This window comes from Talpa occidentalis, unplaced genomic scaffold (assembly GCF_014898055.3).
Source record: "Talpa occidentalis isolate TD23 unplaced genomic scaffold, MPIMG_talOcc4v2.1 talOcc4.6, whole genome shotgun sequence".
In the NCBI taxonomy this organism is placed as follows: Eukaryota; Metazoa; Chordata; class Mammalia; order Eulipotyphla; family Talpidae; genus Talpa; species Talpa occidentalis.
In genome coordinates, this window is record NW_023604972.1 from 111,951,779 (window position 1) to 111,975,785 (window position 24,007).

General features: G+C 40.7%; 1 pseudogene; it reads right to left on the reverse strand.

Moving 5' to 3' along the window:
• Positions 1-17,472: 17,472 nt before the first annotated feature.
• LOC119260440 (rRNA N6-adenosine-methyltransferase METTL5-like) lies at positions 17,473-23,461 on the reverse strand (annotated as a pseudogene).
• Between the last annotated feature and the right edge of the window lie 546 nt (positions 23,462-24,007).

Sequence of the window (24,007 nt, forward strand, 5' to 3'; positions counted from 1 at the left end):
TGTGAAAGCTTCATCTTTTTAAGACCCAAGGACAAAGAAATTTCATTCGGCAAATACTGCGTGTGCACGATGGCACTGTGCCGAGCACTGCAGAAATAGCAGTGACCAGAGTAGAGCTATCCCTGGCTTCACATGAGATGCGGCAGACCAATGCCGTTTGAAGGGGCCGTGTCTGAGATAGCACAGGGCTCTGTGGAAGTGTGTGGGAGGGACATCCAACTCAGAGTTGAGGGGTCATAGAATTCTTTCTGGAGACCTGGATTCCTAGTAGAGCAGTCAGGTTGACCCAGAGTCAGAGGTGCAAAATGTTGAGTGAGTATTGTTCCAGAAAGAGGCAACAGCATGTGCAAGTACCCTGAGGTAGGAGAGAGCATATTCCCAGTGACTCTCAAGTAAAAAAGTTCAAGTTAAACATTGATCTGAACTGAGTTTAGACGATTACATTTAGGAATTTAGTACTTTTCTCAGGGTTCCAACTGTTCACACGTCACTCTCTGGGGCAGAATGTTTTCAGCTGTAACAAATTCTGACTCCCTCAGCTGTAAAGATTAAGGACATTTTTTACTTCATATGACAGGAAGATTAGAGGTGGACAGACTTTAGAGATGGTAGATTTGGTGTTTTCACAAAATTGGGGACTCAGTTTCTTTCTTTCTCTCTTCGTTATTTCTTTCTAAGGCAAGTTCCCTCTTGAGGTGACAGAACCTGGGACAATTTGTTTCTGTGTTCTCTTTCAGCAGGAGAGACATTTTTCTTTTCTGATAACCCTTACAATCCTTCCCTGGCATCTTACTGGCACAAATTCCTAAACAGATCCCTGGAAAGGAAGGAGTTACCATGAACAGTGAGGATTTATTATGTAGCAATGGGTTGAATGGGGTGGGGGGAAACCTTAATGCAACAGCCTGGGGCCTTAAACATGGTTGGGTGCCGTGAGCCAACACTGTACTCACCAACAACTACTGGTGCATTCACCTGCTTTGGGGTCCATCTCCCACTTTTGTATCCAAAAATATCTCCCAATCCAGTCTCAAAGAATGATGAGTAATGTGGTTTATCTTGCCACAGGTTTTATGAGAACTGTATATCATACTGAGAAACTTCCTAAAAATTATCTTTAAACCTCTTTCTCTATCCTCGACTTTCCATTCCTTACCACAGCCACCACATCTCTCTTTCTTTCCACCCCATCTCTCCCTCCCCAGACTTCTTAGAGCCAAACTGGCTATTTAGATTTTTCCTACTCCTTTTCTTTAAATCACCCAGCTTGAATTTTTCCATCCAGCAGAAATAGCTCTCTCCAACTAGGCAGTTTCACCACCAACAGAATGTCAGTTCACCTCCTATTTTTCCTACGTGTTCCTACAGGCCTTCTTTCTCCTTGCCAGGAACTTATGAGATCTGCAAGCTCATATTGGTGTTTCCACACACACAAATCTGGATCTGAATGGCTCCAGGTTCTTTCAACTCAAAAAACTTATTTTAATCATCAATCAATATAACAGTTATTGGTAGTCACAAAGAAATTGTTCTATGTGGGAGAAAAATAACTTCTCAATATGATTTTTAAAAAAATCACAAACTTGTCCAAAGACAAACAAAAGATTGGGAAATATCTGTAAAATACATAACAATTTCCCTAATGTATATAATTACTTCTCTAGATCGCTTAAGAAAAAACATTGCAAAGTATGAATATTAGAAGGCAAAAGACCTGAGCTGTCAATTTTCAAAAGGGAGTGGGTAGAGATAACATTTAATTTATTTTAATGTTTGCCTATTAAATTGGCAACGGTTTAAAAATTACTAATACCCAGTGTTGACAAGAATATGTAGCAATAAGCTTAACTGATGGGAATGTCAATAAGGACAACTTTTCTGAAAGTCAAAATTTGCACTTGTATCAATATTTAAAATATATTTACTTTTGATCAAGTAGTTAACACTTTCAGGAATTTATAATAAGGAAATTTTCAGGTACAGGCACAAAAATGTATGTATACTCCTTTTCTAATAGCAAACATGAACAATTTATTGTTCCTCTATAGGGGTTTACTTAGATGAATTATAGTGAATTTGTGATTGCAAAGACTTGCTTACCTATGATTGTATGTGTAGAATTTAGCTTGATGACTAGTCCATACATAAATATTTATTGAATAAATGAACATACAGTAGCTACTCTATACCATTAAGAATGATGACACAGGGCCTCCCCTGGTGGTGCAGTGGTTGAGAGCTGGGTTGCCTGCAGCCTCTGCAGGGTCCCACCAAAAAAAAAAAAAGATGACACAAATGTTAGGAACAGGCCTGGAAATAGAGAACAAAACCAAGAAGACTGGTCTGTCATCTGAGGAACAAGAAATGGCCTTTAAGGGGTACTACAGAAGAGCACAGATGGTGCTTTCTAACCACAAAGACAACTTACTGTGCATGGTTTCCCAGCAGGTTCACTGCCTGGACTGGAGTGAATATATAGAAAACCAATGACGAAAGACCTGGAATATACTCAGTTCATCAGTGAAAGCTATACTTAATGAAGAGCAATCGATAGACTAAGAACTTCCTGAGAATGGGCAATGAGATTCCCAAACATTCAGGGTGTCAAGCTGTGGAGACAAGTAGGACTTATTTGGAAAAGAAAAACTGGCTTCCCATAAGATTTTCTAGAAAAACACTGCTCCTTGGCAGCCCTGACTTGGGACTATGTATGAGTTTGAGATGTGAGGAAAAGTTAAGCGCAAAGGAAAATTCATCAAACAGAAAATTCAAATACATTTTAAATATACAGAATATTTTCAACTTCACAATAAGAAAAAATATTATAGTATATTTTTTCACATGTACATTAACAAAGACTGAATGATTTGATTATACACAGCATTTGGTTAGCTGTAAGTCAAACAGCAATCTGATGTTTTTGTTTTTTTTTTAAAGATTTATTTATTTATTTATACAAGCACTGGGTACAGTCAGAAGTGCGGGAGGGTGAGAGAATTCACCAGAGCCAGAGCGGGGAACAGAACAGGCAGACTAACGAAGAAATACACTGCTGAGGGGAGCAGCGGGTGTGGCAGGGATCGAACGGGCGCTGCAGAGGCTGTGGGCACCTTCGCAGCCCAGTGCTCAGCTGCTGCGCCACCAGGGGAGGCCCAATCTGATGTATTTTGGATGGAAGTATAAAGTTATTTGTCTTCTGTAAAGGATATATAAATTGTACTTTATTCATTTAGTGGAACACTATGTGATTGTTAAAAAAGAAACAGGCTGCTTTACATTGAATATGTTTCCAATTAAGGGGGAGGGTGTGGGAGAAATGACCACAAAGGTTAGTATTGGGATAACTGAAAAAATTACAGTTGGACAAAATTTTAGATAATAGTATTGTATCAATGTTAAATTATCTGAATTTGATTATTCTTATTCTTAGGAGATATACAAATATTTAAGGATGAAGATGTCCGCAAGTCACTCTGAAATGGCTCAGCAGTAATAATAACCAAAAAACCCAAAACAATACATATGAAAAGGGAGAATGCAATTGTGGGAAAATGTTAATTGATGAATTTAAGTGAGTTCATAAAATGAACAAGAGTTTATATTACTATTCTTCAACATTTATGAAGGTCTGAGTTTGTAAAAAAGAAAAGTTAAAAAGAAAGAAATTGAGGTCCAGAGCAGTATATAGTATACTATCTTTTGGGATAAATTCATATACTACCTCTGGGAGGAAATAGAAGAAACTGATACTGGCAGTTGCTTCTGGGAAAGGGAATTGACCTGAGGGATGGGGTAGGAAGGAGATTATATTATGTACCTAACTGTACTTTTGGGAGCAGAAAAAAGTTGCTCTACCTTATGCATTTATCTTCTATTCAAAATGAGAAGGGAAAAGGAGAGGGGGAGCAAGAAAGGGGGGGGGAGAGAAAGGGAGAGAGGGAAGAGAGAGACTTAAAAAGTAGCCACAATTACTAACCAACCAATACAGCTTCATTTCCATTGTTATTAGAGTAACTATCTATGGTTAGAGAAACTATCACTTTTCCTAAACCATTTTAGGCATTCTTATGTACATTGGCCAAAATCTATCAGTATCATCCTAAGAAAAATGAGGGGAAGGACAAAAATATTGCTGCCCAGAGACAAGCTCTGTTAATATTTTCCTAGGATTCTGTAGGGTTTCCCCCACCACATTTTTAAAACACAGTTGAGATCATGGTATATAATTTTATGATCTACCTCTCTTTTTTGGTTTCATATTATATCAAACTTCTTGTGATCTTAAAATCTCTTTTTAGACAAATATTTTAATCACTCTATAACATATTATCTTATGATGGCTTGCATATTATTTAGCTATTTCCTATTAGGAGGATTCAGGTTGTTTGCAGCTTTTTTTTTTTTCTATTATAAGTAAATCTGCAGTGTACTTAAAATTCTTCATCTGCATTTCAGTTATCTCCTCCAGCTAGATTTCCAGTAGATAGGCTACTGGGTCATAGGGTATTAGCACATTTAAACACACTTGAGACATAGTGTCAAATTCCTTTCTTGAAAGATTGTTCCAGCTGCTACTTGCATGCTAAGCGCCTTCTAAAATCTGATAACAGCAACTTAACTCATGGTAGTTGAAACTAGAAGTCAGGAAAGCTCTTTTGTGTCCCATTCTCTGCCACAAACCAGCTATATGATCTAGAAAAGCAATTAAAAATCATTAATAGATATATAAATCTTACATACTATTTAAATCACATTCACATTTTTCTTGAACCTCACAATAAACAATGAAGCAACAGGGAGCTATTAGTCCCATCTGAAAATAAGATCCAAAAATGGTTAAATGATTTTTCCAGAGTCACAACTTGTAAATGGCATGAAATGCACGAATTCTGATTCCTATTTCCGAATAATTTCCATTATCTCACACTGCTTCTTTCTTTTCACCCTGTCAAGCTAGCACTCTGGATCTCAAGGTAGGGATTGTCCTAATGCTTCTCAAGCATTACTGTGCATACAAATCCTGCAAGGAACCTTGTTAAAAAGTTATTAAAAAAAAAAGTAGATTATAAAGAATAGGTTGGGGCAGCTCCCTCTGATACAGTGTTGCTGGTCTATGGACCTCACATTGAATAGCAATGTGCAGACAGTCTCCTAAACTCCTTTGGCAATAATATTCCAAATGTTAGCATTTTCCACCTAAGATCAAATTGCATTATATGTAGAAGCCATTATGATATAGAACCTACCAGATTCCAGAATGCATAGATCAGAGGATAAGGATCGATAACTTGATCAGATTCCATAATTTTCTGTCACAGTTTCAAATAATGAAGCCTTTAAAAGAGCTTAAATCTGATAGAAAAGTTCTTTAAAGCCAAATACACAGATTGGAGGTCCAGCCCTGTACTGAAGATGACATTTATCTGGGGAGGCAAGAGCTATACACGCAAGATTTTAACTAAGAACTGCAAAGTGCCTGACTAAGTACCAGCCAGGGAGGGCATTCCAGGCAGGGGCTACAGCTTTAGAAAGGCAAGGAAACAGGAATGAGTCAAATGTTCTAGGGACAGTGAAAATTCTCATTTGTGAGGAATGTATAATTCATGTAGGGAGATAAGATTGGAAGTACAACTCCCAGACAGATAATTTAAAGCCTGTAGGTGCTTAGTTGAATTTACACCTTTATTTAATAATACAAAGGTATTTACCACTGATTGCTTCTGAACAAAGGAGTGACATGATGAAATGGTGGAGGGAAGATAAATTTTCAGGGAATGACTGGAATGTTAAAAGGCCATATATGGATGTGAGAGTATGAAAGTGGAAATGAACATAAATAGGTGCAGATACAAGAGATGTGAGGGAAAAAGTGATAGACTGACTGTATTATGAAATTACATGTGTCAGCAATGAAAGTTTAAGGTGAGTCTTGGAGTTTTCAGGGATGGATGACCAGAAACTAGGGACATCAGGAATTATACTGAATAGATAACAGCAACAGTGGCCCCCACCAACTTTATGTTCTGACATGACCCAAAATACTTTGCTCACAATGGCAGAAGAATGATCAATTTGAAATAGTTTTGCCTTAATTTTCTGATTTAGTTAACATATAGCCTTTTGACTATAAAGACCACCATTGGGCTTATACTTCATTCTCGAAGAGAGTTGGGTATGCTTGAATTTCTGCTTTCATCCTACCCTTCCTAACAACTGTTATTGGTAACACAGTCAGCTGGGAGTGAAGTGTAAATCTCATGCTTGGATCAGAGCCAAACTAACTGGTTTCTCTGGGGTTCACACTTGGAAGGGGGTATCATGAATTCTTGTTCTCTGCCCATGCTCAGCACAAACACCTTTATAAAGGCATTAATCTAATACTGGTTTCATTCTGATTTTGCTTGGGCCACTACAAACTTCCTTGCTAAAATCTGAAATTCCTTACAACTGAGTTCAGCTCACAAGTGCACTTGCTTCGTTGTCTTATAGAGTCCCTGATACCCCCAAAATAGCACAGTTATTTGGAGCAAAGGGCAGACCTTTGTACTCCATTGGCAGCCTCTTCTTGGTAGAGCTCATGGGAGCCTGAGAGGAAGAAGCCCAGACACGCATGTAATTTCCTCCTCTGTTCATCAATTCACTCCATTGTCTTTTTTGGTACTTTGACCTCATGCCACAATTGTAAGGTATCTTGGGAAGTTCTGAGATTTAAATCATAGCTTTTGCTGTACAGACAGATTTTTAATTAATTAAAATTTAAGTAATAGAAATATTTTCAAAGCAAAGGGTTGGGTTGTAAGTCATATGTCTTTGTCTAATTCCAACTGGGACAGTTTCTAGTGTGCATTTTTCCTTTTTACTGCTTATCACAGATAATAAGAATTTGTTGAACACCCACTCTGTTCAGAGCACAATAATAGTATGCCATTGTTTAGAGTTCAAAACAAGTTGCTGACTCAATAAACACAATAAAAGAGTTTGTTTGTTTGTTTTTTTCTATTCCTTTGTAGCAGCCATTTTTATCTGGGAGCCTGAATATATATATATATATATCAATGGCAGAATTATGTGCATCATATAACATGATTTATCATAAGCTTGATAAATGAGATGGGCCTTGATATAAAGCCACCAAGGAAAGGATTTATCTCCATTCCCTCCCCTCTTCTGGCTTCTGATGTTAGTGTGGGAATGATGTTTCAAGTCTAAAGAAAAGACAGATGCAACATCAGCAACTGGCGCTGTAGAGATGAGTAATGAGTTCTCAGGATAATCTGTTTTTGTTCGACTGTAAAAACCTGCCCTATGTTTTTATTACATTCTCAATCACTTCTTCAGCTAGTAAGCCTGATACAGGCAAAGAAAGTAGTTCAGCCATGTCTTCAGTCACAGTATAGCCCTTAGAAAATATGCAACTGGGCCTCCCCGGTGGCGCAGTGGTTGAGCGCTGGGTTGCGAAGCTGCCCGCGGCCTCTGCGACGCCGGTTCGATTCCCGGCTGCTCCCCGGTCACCGGAGTAGGGTCCCACATGGCGCGCAGACCTCTCCTGCCGCCCGCTGCTCCCCTCAGCAGTGCACTTCGGTCCTTCTGCCTGCTCTGCTCCCTGCTCTGGCTCTGGTGAATTCTCTCACCCACCCGCGCTTCTGACTGTACCCAGTGCTTGTATAAATTAAATAAATAAATAAATAAATAAATAAATAAATAAATAAATAAATAAATAAAAGAAAATATGCAACTGATTGGGAACAATTGGTTATTTCAACCACAGTCACAGAGCAGGAAGATACCCAACACAAAATACCCACAACTTGCATAAGAACAAACCCACAGAAAGAGAAAATAATGTTCTGCTGGAAACCAAGTAGGTTTCATTTGTTACTTCAGCTGTTTGGCAAAATCTTTTTGACAAATCTTTTTATAAGTTTCTTATCTATGGAACCAGCTGAGTTCTTTGAAGTAGCACTTCATCTGGACATTCCAAATGATGACTAAATCTTAATTTACAAGTTGTATTCCCCCCCAAAAAAAAGTTGAAGGAGGAAATTTAGGTAAAAACCTCTGAATGGTTGGGACCAAGAGGAACTCTTGTAGTAATCTGCAGCCCATTTGTCTTTCAGTAATGGACAGAAACTAAACAATTTGTATCGCTTCCACCTTTGTATTTATAATTTGGAATATTGTCCCAAATATTTCAAAATATCTATTTAGTTTTATACGGACAAGATATTACTTGAGGGTCTCCCCTGGTGGCACAGCGGTTGAGCGCTGGGCTGCGAAGCTGCCCGCTGCTTCTGCAGTACCAGTTTGATCCCCAGCCACCGGTGAGGGTCCCACATGGCGCGCAGACTCTTCTGCCATACCTGCTGCTCTCCTCAGCAGTGTATTTCGTTGGTCTGCCTGTTCTGTTGCCCTCTCTGGCTCTGGTGAATTCTCTCACCCCCCCACACTTCTGACTGTGCCCAGTGCTTGTATAAATAAATAAATAAATCTTTAAAAAAAAAGATATTACTTGAAGGTAATATGGTTTTTACCACCTATATTCACAAAGTTAAACCCACTGGCATCAAAACCTCAGAAGACTCATTTTTACACCCCTCAACACGTGGTTAAAATTGTGTGGTGTGACGAGAATACATTCCAACTTGATATTTTTTTCACCCTGCACTTAATGTACAGGCATTATAGAAGGTACTCTCTGCATCAATAACAAACCATATTGTTATTTCTTAATTGAAATTTTAACAAAGATAATTATAGATACACTTGCAGTTGTAAAAAATAATACAGTGAGATCCCCTGAATATTTTTCCCAGAAATTAAAAAACAGTAACATTTTTAAAAACTACATCATAATCAGGATATTGACTCTGATGTACTCCAGCAAACATATTCATATTACCCCAGTTTGACTTGCTCGTCTATGCAAATGTGTATGTCTTTATTTACATAATGTTATTATCTATTCATATGCCGTTTTTTGTATCCACCACACAATCAAGATATAGTCCATCATCAGAAGAATTCCTTGTGTTGCCTTTTCATAAACAAACACACTTTATTCCCAACTCCCCAGATCCGCCCTGAAATGTATTAATTTTTGACCAGTTAGTTCTCCACATAGAATGGAAAGCAAGTATATATAATGATTAATAGTGGCTCTGCAGTCCCACTACCAGAGTTTGAATCCTGGCTCTGCCACCATACTAGGTAATTTATATACATGATCTTATTTCATGCTAACAAGAACCCTGCAAGGTAGGCATTCTTGTCCCCATTTTCATGAGGAATATGAGCCTTAGAGAAATTCAATACAATACAGTATTTTGCCCAAAGTAACACACTAGTAGACACTTGAACTAAGATTCAAAACCAGGTCTGTCTGACCCTAAAACCCAAGGTTTTCCACAACAGCAAACGTATTAATTACAAGTGTTCCAGTTAGAGCATGTGTTGGTTGTTCAGCTATGTCTCAACCTCAAAGTCATCTTTCTGCTTGCTGCTTTGCAATACAAACAACTTTCCTTGCCCGTTTGCTCTCTGATAGGGTCCACCGATAAGGGCACTAGGGGACAAGGTAATTGCTCCTTTTCCATTTGTTTCCCGTTTCTATCCTTGTCATCCTGAAAATAGTTCTCCTCTCTGACTATGTAGTTGCTCCTAGTAGCAGTAGTTGATGCCAGTTTCAAAGGGTTGTCTGCATTCCCAAAACCAGTCTCATTGTATCCCCTCAGTGATACCATATCCCTTCCCAGAGAGCTGGCTGTTTGGGGTCACTCCTTGATGGAGATAGGCATAACACAAATAGAAACTTAGACCTTCAGTCCTGTTCCTAAGGACACTAACTTTTTGATAATTCAGCCTCTACCCTTTGTTCCTCCCTTCCCAGTATTGATAATCACTTTCTAAAGTTACTACTTCTGTACTATCTTAATGTTCTCTTTTGTCTTCTAGTTCTTCAGCACTTCGTAGAAAAAAAATTTTTTTAAAGATTTATTTACTTATACAAGAACTGGGGTACAGGCCAGATGTGTGGGAGGATTCACCAGACACAGAGTGGGGAACAGAACAGGCAGCTTGACTGAAATACACTGCGGAAGGGAGCAGCGGAAGAGACAGGAGGTCTGCTGCGCCATGTGGGTTTCTCCCCGGCCGGCCGGGATCAAACCCGCGCTGCAGAGGTTGTGGGCAGCTTCACAGAGCAGCACTCAACCGCCTGTGCCACCAGGGAGGCCCAGCACTTGGCAGAAATTATTTATATTAAAGTCTGTTAAAATAATTGGTATGTTTTTAGGCCCTGACTAATACAATAACTAGCTCAAAATTTCGACATTTATCTGCAGTGTTGACCAAAAGTATGACAAAATTATTTACACTAACAAAAAGAACATGTTATAATATTAAGAAAGAAATTGGAAACTTAAAAGTTAAGCAAAAGAATTCCCTTCAGTGTCAGATGGCATTGTGTAACAGGAATACCCACATATTGCATAATTTTCTAAGGATACACACCTTTAACTTGTTTAGTAACCACACTCTGAAATTAGACATACACCTGTTGAAGACTGATCTGTGGCAAACAATTTTTCTAGAATTGTAAATAATTTCTATTGAATAGAAAAAGGAATCACAACGTTTAAAAGAAGATGATGCAGCATGGTAATGGTCTTTACAGTCACACTTAGATTTCCAAAGTATCTACTGACATTAAATTGGCTCAACAACCTCATTAAAAGCTCAGCTTTTATAAATGCAAAAAGAGCACCTGTGAATAGTCCAATGACCTGAACCATAAATTCATTGAAAAAGTTTCAATTTGGGAACCAATTGCTGAATAAATGTGCTAAGTCACCCTAGTTTAAATCTGATAAAAAGTGAATTTTGTAATTTACACAGTCTTCTTTTTGTCTATATTTTAATTTGGTGACCTCTGTTAAGGAAGAATATTGAAATTGACCCTCTGCAACTGGGTCTTAGGCTCATACCCAGGAAATAGAATCCTCACAGGTTTTTGGAGCCTACAGGCTGAATTCTGACACTGTGCCGATCGTTCAGGGCCAGGTTGGAAAGAATAGGGTTACGTGTCCAGTAGTCAGGGAGGCTTTTACGTGGTTTGAACGTCAATAGCATTCTTGAGTTTGCTGCAAACCTCATTCTGATTTGTCCATTTTCAGACTGTCGAGCTGAAGTCTATTTCTCAGCAGTCTTAAGTTATTCCAGACCAGGGATAGAATGCTTCGCTCTCCCCACCCTCTTCAGATGTGGGGTCCCTGGGCAGCGCCTGGCACTAGGCACATGAAACTTGTACATACACCCCCTCAACTAATGTAAAGGTCCCAACATAAACATTACTTCTCACGAGTGTTCCAAAGATTTTAAAGGCTTTGGTGCTGTAAAAAAATATTTAGTCAGCTTGTGACAGCTACAATCCTGCTCCTGTTTCAGCTTAAAAAAAAAAAAAAAAAAAGGAAAAAAAGGAAACCATGCTCATTTCTTCCTTCCACAGCTCAGTGAAGTTCCAAAAAGTAGAAAGAATCCCTTAGCTTGCCTCATTGGTAGAAATACCTGGCTGAGACATTCCTTTAACCACTTTCACTGAAAACTGCATACCTCTGGGACTAAAGCATCCATGGTCTTGTCTGCTGTCTCAGACCATCTATAAAGATAGGTGAACTTGTGCAAAACCCCCAGAAAAACAACAGAAAACCACTCCTGACCCCACATGGAGGTTGCAATTCCACAGCCATTGATTATCTCTTGGCATCTCTTTTCATTTTGAGCGCTGAGCAGGTAACCTCCTTCCCAGGAGTATTACTCTCTGTTTCCATCATACCCACGGGAATGTAAAATGCTGAAATGAGACAGTTGTCAGTATGACACATTGTGGGAACCTTCTCCCAGGGGCCATCTTAGCAAGCGAAGAAACCCTGCCCTCCCTATAGGAAACGGAAACGCTGAGAGGGCCTTTTCTCTCTAGGGTACTTGTGCTTCTGGCTGGTTTGCTGCAGCAGCTTGTACTTAATTCCTTGTTTTATTTGGCAGTGAGGAAGGGAGGAAAACAGGGTATTAATAATGATATTTGACATTTGAACTTCCTGGGTACACCATGTCCTTGCACCCAATTGCTGAATAGAATTTTGAAAAAAGGATTATTTGTGTGCATGTGTTTTTGTGTGCGTGTGTACAAATGAGACTAAAATTTGCCACAAACTTAAATCATCCATTTTCCTTTGTCAGAAAAGAACACATTTCTGTCTCTGTGACATTTGAATAAACTCTTCTTTCCTTCCTAATTTTGGCATCTGAAAAGGTTTCATGTCATGAAATGACTTATGTATTCTGCAACTCATGCCTCATAGCCTTAGGACATGCCAATTGAAATCACAACAGCAAAGAAGGGAAGCAGTTTGACCATTTTCTATTAATGACATTGTTCCTTCCCATCAGCAACCTCCCTGCAGAAGGATACTGCTATTTGGTGACTCAACTGACATAAATTGTGTTATCTTTCTGGGTTTGTGGTGAATCCCACCTGGCATGGTCCTGGTTGGTGACTTTCAGACATGGGGTTGGCTACCGTTTATTGATTCCTCACCCCTCCTTTGTTTAAAAGGTGGAAAATCAGCAGGGCAGTAGGTGCTGGCTGAAACAGGGGTCATGGCAGGAGTCTCCAATGAGTGATACCACTTATGGACTGTAATATACAGAATTCAAAATCTGGGATAAATGAAGGCTGCTGCAGAAGTTTTCCTAGCACATGAAAACCTGCCCAAAAGAAGCATTTAACAAAAAATGAATCTTTGAGGTGAGGAGCTGGTGTCTACATCTTTGCCTCAGATGATCAACATTTCTGAGAAAATTCAGCTGTGCATTTTTCTGAGAAATAATCTGACATCATTGGATTGAACAACTTACTGTCTCAACACTCCAATGCTCTAAAAATCTGCCAAGCCACTACTTGTTTAAAATTGATTCTAGCTTACAGTCACAAGCATTGATGTGTCCTCATAAATACATGAAGAAGTTGTGCCCCATCAGCAAGTGTCCTCACTGGGAGGGGACTGCAGAATCAGCAGTGTGTGTGTGATTAATATAGTGGTAAGAACGTATGTGATGGAAACTCCTACAAAAGCAATTTGCCTTTCATCCTCCGAAATTTGTCCTGATCCATCTAATTGCGCTTTGGCATGCTGAAAATGCAACACTGTCATTGACCAAAGAGTAAATTGAAGGGAGAACATGTTTCTATGTTAGACGAACATTTTCCCATCTCTAACAATCCTTCCTGACTCCCTACCTTCATCACCTGACTTATGCTCACATTGTTCTTGACTGACAACTGTCAGATAATTTCATACCATCATCATTAATAAATTTTATACTTAAAGTGCAGACTAATGAGCCTATTCAAACTTAAGTCTCTGAGCTGCATTAAATCACACCTCTATCAAGAACTTTCTTCCCGAAAACATCAACCATATGTGACGCTGCAATTCGGGAGCTTATTAATTTGTTCTATGTAAAGCATTGTCCAGAATCCAAGATTTTTGAAAACGAGTAGGTGGAACAAATATTTAAATAAACTTTTATATAGAAATCTAATATGTAAAACACTAAAGAAAAATCTGCTCAGAGCTATCAGGACTCAGAGTCCCACCCCTTTAGCCCTTTCCTTTCTCTATTACTACAGTACTTGAGATACCTCCTCAGATTTAATGAGTCAGAATTTCTAAGAAAGATGCCAGAAAATCTGCATATTTAATATTCATTTCAGTTGATTCTCATTATCAGGAAAATTTCTGGAGCCATGTTTCTCAAGCATTAGTGTGTCCAGGAATCACTTAGGATCATGCTGAAATGCAGATTTTGATTCAGAAGGTGTAGGGTGGCCTCTGAATCTTGCTGTAGGGTAAAGAAAATGTCAGGCTTTTCTGCCCTCCCGCCATCAGGATAGATGATGGATCCTTGTGGTCCTGAATGCATGCCTGATGGCGGGCACCTGGAGTAGGGTGTGGGCATAGGTAGATGGGATTCACCTGGGCTAAGACTGTGCTTTTTAAGGGCGGCGTCGCGGGGACGCCAGCAGAAGCCAGAGAGAAGCCAAGAAGCAGAAGCAGAAGCAGAAGCAGAGAACGCCAGAGAGCCCAGAGAGCCCAGAGAGAGTGCGGATTTGCTGGGGGCTGGGAGGACTGCCAGCCTCCGGGTTCCCCAGCACCCCTGCCTGCCGTGTACCTGGTAATCCCAATAAAAGCCTGCAAAACCTCTGAGGACTCTGATTCCTCCTTTACCCGGTCTGCATGGGATCAGAAAACCTGCACTGTGGTCCATTCCTGCCCTTTACACTTGCCTTTTTGAAATCTTAGGTGATGAATATACTACCAGTCTAGGACACTCTGAGTGGCAAGAATTCCAGACCTCTCAGCACAGTGTCATAGATTCCTTTTGAGAATCTGGAACAGATAGATCAATTTGCATAAACATAGAATTTAACATACGTTTGCAAAGGGTTCCGTGGGCCTCTGTACATTATCCTTAGGCCAGAGTTACAGGACACATTGACATGAAGTGACAGGAAACTTTGAATAATAATGTCTCCCATCTATTGAGCACTTGAAATGTTCTAGATGTTCTAAATGTTCTAGATAGATCTCATTTAATCTTCACAACAAGCTTAGGAGCTGCCTCCTAGTGAAAGGAAAGCTGAAAGGTTAAATTGAAACCAATTGAAACCTTTGGTTTCAATTTAACCTAAAGCACAAGAGGGAAAAAAAAGGCATCTAATTTTCCTTTTGAGGTTTGCTTTCACAAGCGGCAGAGCCAACCTGAACAAAACAAAGGAACTAACCTTGAGCTGGCACCAAAGGTGGCCAGGAGTTGGCAACTACAGAGGTGGTGGGCTATCTACAGGTGAGGGGAGGCTCACAACAGATATTCAAAACTCGAGTTATTTGAAGAAAAATTTCTTTATACTTCCTGTATGAACCGCATGTAAGTAGCCAATGAACTTCAGCCAAATCCACATTTCCTTGCCCCTAACTCACAGACAATACAATTTAACTCATTTTTTCAACCCTGTTTCTGAAAACTTACATGACCTTATTCCTTTTCTTAATTGGAGACATTGATTTGAATTTACAGTGAGGATAAGTTATAGCATATTTTAAAGTTTAACACCTTTACCAGCTGATTTCTCTTTTCAAAATCTGATGTCATAATCTAATCTCTGTGAGGTAGAGAGCCCAATTGCTCAGTAACAATAATGCTATTATCATCATTTCCACTTTAAAATTAAGGAAACTGGTACAAAAAAAGTTTTAAGTAATTTTCTCAAGGGTATTCAGGAACCTGATTCCTGAGCCCAGATATTTAATTATTGTATTGTATTACAGTCTTAATGTGTAGCAAGTATTTTGAAGAAAGTGATTCTATTTTATTAAAATTTGTCTGGAATCAAAAGTATGGGCCCACTAGAGCCAAGGTTTTCAAATTCTGACTGGCATCAGAATTTCTTGGGGTATTTGTTGAACATGATTTTAAAAAATATGCTTAGCTTTCATCCTAAACCACCTGAGCCAAAATCTCTGGGAATTGAGCTAGTCAATTGTATGATTAACCAAGGCCCCAGATGACTCAAATGTGCAAAGTTTGAATATCATTGCCATACATTTTACAAAGGCAACACTTCAAAGTCTACAGAAAAGTTAAGAAAAAGTTTTATGTGAGAATCTCTGAAAGGAAAGATGATGGCTCTGAGAGTTGGGAAGATCTCAAAAATGTGTTTTTGGCTCTGACCTTAATCAGAAAGAAAACAAGTTTTCTCCTTGTAGTTCAATCAGAAGTACTCCACAATATAGTCACTTAAAAGGAGTTGGATAGACTTTCTAAAGCAGTTCACATTATGCAGGATGCCCAAAAGTGCTTATAATGCAGGCATCATAGACTGTTGGGGCAGGAATGACACAGTGCAGGTTTTCTATGATCCAGCTGACCAGGTAAAGGAGGAGTCAGAGTCCTCAGTGGCTTTTACAGGTCTTTTATTGGGATTACCAGGTACACTGCAGGCAGGGGCGCTGGGGGGCCGGTAGGCTGGCAGGCCTCCCAGCCCCGAGCAGGTCTTCACTATGGGCTCTCCGGCCCTCTCTCGGCTTCTGCTGGCGTCCCCGTGACGCCGCCTTTAAAGGCCCAGTCTTAGCCCAGGTGAATCCCATCTACCTATGCCCACACCCTACTCCAGGTGCCCGCCATCAGGCATGCATTCAGGACCGCAAGGATCCATCATCTATCCTGATGGCGGGAGGGCAGAAAAGCCTGCCATTTTTCCTTACCCTACATAGACTTATAAGAATAGTGGCAGGAAAGTTAATCCTGTTTCCCATCTTCATGGGCAGACAAGCTTAAATCTGGGGGAGGTGGGCGGGGTGAGGTAAGTGGTAGAGAATAACAACAACAAAAAAGACGGGGGTACAGCTTGACTATCTCCTGAACTCTTGCTTTTTACTTTTTTCTCATTAGTTTATTCAAGCTATCTAAAAACTGTATTTGACTTCTCTGTGCCAACTACAATGGAGCTGGAGATATGAAGCTGAAAAAGGTTTGCTGCTGTAGGGTAAAGAAAATATCAGGCTTTTCTGCCCTTCCGCCATCAGGATAGATGATGGATCCTTGTCCTGAATGCATGCCTGATGGCGGGCACCTGGAATAGGGTGTGGGCATAGGTAGATGGGATTCAGCTGAGTTAAGACTGTGCTTTTTAAGGACGGCGTCACGGGGACGCCAGCAGCAGCAGCAGCAGGAGGAGGAGCAGCAGCAGCAGCAGCAGCAGCAGCAGCAGCAGCAGCAGCAGCAGCAGCAGCAGCAGCAGCAGCAGCAGCAGCAGCAGCAGCCGAAGCCGAAGCCCAAGAAGCCGAAGCCGAGAAGCAGCAGAACGAACGCTAGAGAGCCCAGATAGAGTGAAGACTTGCTGGGGGCTGGGAGGCCTGCCAGCCTCCCAGCCCCCCAGCACCCCTGCCTTGCACGTACCCGCTGAACCCCAATAAAAAACCTGCAAAACTACTGAGGACTCTGACTCCTCCTTTATCCGGTCTGCATGGGATCAGAGAACCTGCACTGTGGCCAGTCCTGCCTCTACAGCTGCCTTGCTTAAAGAGATCAGCTAACCACCATAGCAGTACAAGGATGCGGTTTAAGAGAGAGATGAGTACAATGAGAGAACAGCACAAACTGGGGTTTGTGAACAGAAAAGAAATCAGAAGGGTAACTGTTAGTATGAACTCTAAAACAAGTGAAGATGGATTTTGATGAAGGACCAGTAATTGGATGGTCATCCTAATCCAAGACTTTTTAAAGAAAAATATGTGTGACACCTTTAAGACTGTTTTATAGGTAATTAATTTTTATATCTCTGGTGATATATTTTTATATTTTCTGTAAATAAATTTTTAAAATTCATTTTAATAATTGGGTGTTAGGCTGTTTTTATCTTTGAAGACTTAAAAAGTGAATTAGGTCTTCAATATTCACTGATATCTTCTTATGAAATTTGTATGATGGTCATATCATAGCTCTGCAATAATAGCTATCTTGATTTTTCATTCTGTAGCTTTCTCTTGAATATTTCCTGTAGCTGAGGATTTGTCTAAAGAATATACTTTTGTACTTGCCTTTTCTAATACAATCTTCACAAAAATCATATTTGCCCCTTTATTATTTTGGATCCCAAAGGGAGGATTCATAATTAATTTATCTAATAACGTGGAGATTTTGTTAGATAATAAGCACACATAACAATGAATCATGTCAACATTTGTTAATTTGAACTCTTACAGTTTCCAATGAATCTTCATTTCTGTCAAATCCAAAATACAATCCTGCTGCTAACATTGCAGTTTCTATGCTAAGCACTCCACAACACAACATCCTAGATCTACAACCAATTTACTTTTAGTCTCATCAGATTTGTTATGGATTGTATAAGGCATACATGCTACAAATGTGAGGCCTGGTTGGACATTGTTCTAGCAGTAGCTTGGGCTTTTCAAATGTATCTACCCATTGCCAGGACTCTCTAGTTCCTAAGTCTTAATTTCTTCTTCTTCTTCTTCTTTTTTTTTTTTAAAGTATGGACTTGCAGGGCTTAAGGACACTAGATCTGCAGAGAAAACTATTTAACACGGATCTTCCCTCCATTCCACCCCTTTTTCAGAGCTGACCAGGGGTACAGGTAATGAAAGCCAAGAATGAAGGGCACACCAGGCCAGGCCTTTCTAGCTCTCTCCTCTGTCTCCTCTGTGTGCCAGCTGTGGGTGGAGTCTTCAGCCAAGCTCCAACCCACCTCTTGGGTATTCCATGCTGACCTTGTGCTCTTCAGAGACCTGCAGCAGCAGTGACCTGGAGCTGGTGATTTTTAAAGAAATTATAAAAGAAATAATTTGTGAATATCTTAGAGAAAGGAAGTGGTCACCAGGGCCGGGTGTGGATTTACTAAGAAAAAGTCACATCAAACCAGCTAGATTTCTTTGGTAGATTAGGGAACTGTGGAAATATTGGGTTGAGTGGGTGATAGGGAAGCAGAAACAGTGGATGTGTGTAGTACAAATCTTTGTTTTTAAAACACACACACACACACACACACACACACACACAGTGTCTGCCTAGCCCAGACATTTATAGGCAATTTCACTTACACTTTTGTATTTCTTCATCACAATAATTGTCTCCCTGAAAAGTAACAACAGGTCCTCCAAGCTACAGGAGAATCTTTTTTTGGAAGGAGAATATCTTGGTGGAACTGGGTTGCCCATTGGTGAAGCCCCAACTCTGATTCTAGAGTTTCACTGTAAAGTAGTTCCTGGGGAAGGAGCTTGGTAGTACCACACTTGTACTCAGGAATGTGCTAGCACTAGAATGGTTGCTGCAAAAACAAATGCTAAGTGCTGTTTTTGCTTTCCACCTTTTGTCATAAAAGTAAGCATCCTCTTTGGATTTATTTTGGTTAGCAAAAAAAAAAAAAAAGGGGTACAAGGTAAATCTTTGGTAAAACCAAAGTGGTATAACACAAATTGTGTTCATCTGGGATTATAATCTGAGATTCACAGATTGAGGCAGAAACACGAAACAAACCCAAGGGAGGAATCGAGTTCAAGGGTTTATACAGAGAAAAAGGCAGAGGTTAAGGTAATGATTAGGTGAAGAGATCACTGTGAATTTCCAGGATGCAGCAGTTCGCCAGCTAGCAATTCCACCCAGAGACATGCACACAAATATTCACAGCAGCATTATTTGTAACGGATAAAATGGAAATAACCTAGATCGCCATTGTGAGAGCAAATAAAATGACATATTTATGTGGCAGACCTACAACTATTGCAGCAACATGAATAAATGCAAGGCATATAATTTGTAGTGAAAAAAATCAAGGGCAGAAAACTACATATATAATGTTTTTAAAGGCTAAAAATCAAGAAAGCTAAACAAAAAATTATGTATATTTTGAGATATATACATATTGCTTAAACTACAGGGGAAGAAGAAGCAAGGAAAAAATAAGTGAATAGTACTCATTCAAAATACCTCACAAGAGAAAACTGCAGCCCCAAGGACAAACTTTGTAAATCATTTAAGAAAACCTCTGAGGTTTCTTGTACAGGTCTGGGACAAACTAGTATCTACATTGATAGTGGTTACCTCTCCTAAAGCAGGGAACAAGAAGGGATTGAGGGCCTCCCTGGTGGCGCAAGGAGTTAAGACATAGCCTATAAAGCTGTCCGCAGCCTCTACAGCACGAGTTTGATCCTGGCGGCCAGGGAGGAGACCCACACGGCGCAGCAGACCTCTCCTGACTGTCTGCTGCTCCCCTCAGCAGAGTATTTCAGTCAATCTGCCTGTTCTGTTCCCCACTCTGTCTCTGGTGAATCCTCTCATCACCCACACCCCTGGCCTGTACCCCAGTTCTTGTATGTATAAATAAATAAATATTTAGGGGGAAAAAAAGGATTAAACAAACAGGTGGATTCAAAGATAACCTTTATGCTCTGCTGTTAAGGTGAATAGTGGATTCAGCTGCTCATTATATTCTGCTTCATAACTTAAATGTACTTTATATACTGAAGGTGCCTGAAACAGTTAACAAGGGGATTCTCAGAATTGGTCTCCTCAAGACACCCTGCGCGACACTCAGAATATTTTGAACTAAGTGCAGTGAAAATTCCGGAAGTTGAGAAGATGCTTTTGCTTTTGCCTGAGTCCTTTGATCTTCTCTAATTTATGAAGAGATTCACAATTTCCTAAACTTTTGCCCTTTTTTAAATGAAGAAACAATCACTGTTCCCTTTCTTATGACTTAGTTTGGGAGGTGACATCTGCATAAAGTTTTATTTCTAAAATTAAAAATAAATTTGTGTCTAAATTATCTGTGAGAATTTCATCTTCACTCTGAGAGTAAAGAGGAAGTCATGCCTTCCTTGTACTCTGTAAGGAAGAGGTCATTCCTTCCTTGGCACTAAGGCCCCTCAACTCTGGATTTATACCCCTTCCTCCCTAACCATTGATGGGCTCTGCATAATCATTGTCGCTCCCCAGAGCACACAGTTTATAATGTTTTTTCCTTTGCTAGACTGTCTGATGCTGTTTTGGTTACGCTACCAGCCTGAGAAGAAGTCAGAGGTATAAGGAATTCCCCCTGTGCTCCAACAATACCTACATATCAAATATTACATAATAAAAAAACTTTAATAAGGTAAGAAACAAGTAATTTTGACAAAAAGCACAAAAAGGATCATATTATACCATACTGAAATTTGGAGATGAAGTAGAGGCATATACTTTAAGGAACCAGATATTTTTGTCACAGGTTTACAATACTATTTGAATATAATAAAAACTATGTACTTCAGTCTGGGGTGGGGTGGGAGAAAGGACAAACATATAAAAAATACTCTAGGTAATTTATAATTACTTTGTGGACACTTTCTGAAATAAATTAGTTGAGACTAAAAACACTGAGCAGAGAAGGAGCTGGCCAGTAACATTATTAAAGAACAGCATAGAGCAGCAAGAAGAAAGAACAGAGTTGTTAAAGAGAAAGGAAAAAGATTATAATCTTTTGAAAGATTTAGTGATCAAATTAATGAGAGAAAATTGCTTTTTCTCTTCTTGAGAATTTTGCTTCTGTTTGTTGCCTGTGTCACAAAGAGAAAACTGCAGCCCCAAGGACAAACTTTGTAAATCATTTAAGAAAACCTCTGAGGTTTCTTGTACAGGTCTGGGACAAACTAGTACCTACATTGAAGAGTGTTAATTGTGCCACTATTCAATTGTGTTTCCTTTTTATTATTTCAATCATCATTTGAAGCCTATGTAACTCATTCCCAAGTCAAGTAACCATTCCAGAATCCAATCATGAGAATAAACCAAAAAAAAAAAAAAAAAACCAAAACCCACATTCTTCCCCAACCCCCAATGAACTACAATGCCTAGCAGAGGACAAAATCACATTTCTTAGTCATTCTCTGCTCAATTGAGAACTTAAATGCTTATACTCTACCATATAGCACAGATACTATTTAAAACAACAGAAAGTGATGTCATACTGTAACTGCTCCAGTGGGCAAAAAACAAAAACAAAATTCTTTACTTCCTTTTCACCTAAGAAAATATCTGTTGGTGTGGGAAAGAGAATGGAAAAAAACAGTGAAAGCCACCACCTCCTTGTGGAGTGTTTCCAGGTGCAACCCTAACTCACTGCTTTGTGTATAACCACACCAACACACTTTTATAACAGCATTCAGTTAGGCACTACGCTTCCTCAGTGGGCAGCAGGCCCCAGGAGGGAAGAGATTTTTCTCTTGCTCATCTTCATCTCTCTGCGATCTGCACACTGGACCTCAGCCTGCACTGGTGGCTTGTAGGGTGAGGTAAAAGTATCAGGCTCTTCTGCCCTCCCGCCATTAGGATAGATGAGGGAACCCTGTGGTCCTGAATGCATGCCTGATGTCGGGCACCTGGAGTGGGTACCCCTGGGCTGAGAGCCTGAGTTTATAAGGGCGGCATCACGGGGACGCCAGCAGAAGCCAAGAACGAACCGAAGCAGGAGAGCCCAGATAGAGTGGAGATTTGCTGGGTGCTGGGAGGACTGCCAGTCCCCCAGCACCTCTGCCTGAGGCTGTGTACCTGGTGAATCTAAATAAAGAGCCTGCAAAAGCCACTGAGGTCTCCAGGACTCTGACTCCCCCTTTACCTGTTCTGCTGGATCAGAAAACCTGCTCAGTGCCCCTTCCTGCCCCTACATGGCTCCATAAATGTTGAATGAATACATGAGTGAATAAATGTTGAATAAAACCATTAATCAGTAAGTTTTATTTAAAGTTTACCTTTGAAAAAAGACACCAAAAGCTGTTTAAATAAAACCCAGCCCCTAGACTATGCCTGGCATACAGTTGAAATAAATGGTTTTTTGAATGAATATCGCATATGTATCACAAGTAATTTCAATTTATTGTGGCCTTGTAATCTGAGATTCATGTAAATCTGGAAGTAAGGGATGCCACAGAATAAACAATGGCATAACTCTCTCAGATAAACATTGCTAAAAGTTTTTAAAAGGTATTCAAAGAAAAGGTGAAATCCTAAGGAAAAGATTTATTAAAAATCTTTAAAAGATTTTTTTTTTTTTGCTCGTGGGGCATCACTTTGGGCTCTTCACACTATCTGAAGATGTTACCTCTCCATTGGTCTCAGTGGTGTTTCATTGGAAGAGTCTGTGAAGTTCTCAATTTGCCTCATTAGTTTTTGTATATAAACTATCAATAAAAAAGATATCAATTGTTAACTTCTGTAGGGAGTTTAATCTCTTATGCTGTCCTAGTCTGTTTTTCCCAGGTGTCATCACTTATTGAGTAGAACCCAAATCAGGGGCTTATTAACGTCCCAATTTTACAGATTAGTAAACAGATTACTAATTCTTCACTGGGGTTCTCCCAGAAATTAGGTGTGAGAGGATTGCTGTTAAAAATTATTCTGACACTTGTTAAAATGATGACGACTTTGTTCAAGCCTATTTATTGCAACAGAAGAAAAATTTTGCTCAACTCTCAGTATAACTAAGACAATTTGGGAATTTATAGCCAACAAACAAGGGGGAAGGAAAGGAGGGGAAAGCAGTCAGTGAAAATTACTGAGAGGACATATTAAGGGTGGGGGGATTCTTGTCAAAGGCAGGTCAAGGATGTATATATCAAAAGTGAGGGATAAGAAATGATTAATCAAAGGCAATCAAAGGGTGGAGGGATCACTTAGCAGCAATCATGCTAAAACTGGGCACAGCTGGGACACACTTGGAGGCCTAGAGGACTATAGGGCTCAAATGAGCCTGACTAACAGAAGCCTTTGTCACTGCCTACCAACCCTGGGCCTCTTTATTACCGAACCCCCACGGAGCAGCAGGGGTGGCCGGCACCCCGGGGGCCATGGGTCGGCGGCCTAGCTCTCCTCGGAGAAGGCTAAGCTCCGCGGCCGGGCCCCCGTAGCCGACACCCGCGTCCCGCGGGTCGCAGCACCGACCCCGGCTCCGCACCGGAGCCACCCCACAATCCGCCGGGTCACCGAGCGTCCCGCTTCAGGGATTGGCTGCGCAGGTCGGCGGGGCGGGGCCGGCGGCGCTGATTGGCTGAACCTCCCCCTCCCGGCTGGGGGTTTCCCCGTCCCCGCCCACCGCCCTCTCAGAGGCCGCCCCGCCTCCGCTGCGCTCCCTCAGCCCCGAGGCCGCGCGCTGGCGGATCCCGTGCTGGGGGCGGAGGGGCCGCCCCGCGTTCCTCCCCCGGCTGATCTCCATCCTTAAAGCCCGAGCCCCACCCCGCGCCCGTCGGAGAGGGCGCTGGGACCCGACGGCGAGCGCCTGGGGCAGGCCGCTCCGACGAGGTGGGCCCGAGGCGACGGAGCCGCGGCGGCGGGCACGCGAGCGTCCCGCCCGACCCAGGGGCGCGGGGCCGCGAGGGGAGGGGGCCGGGCGCCATTG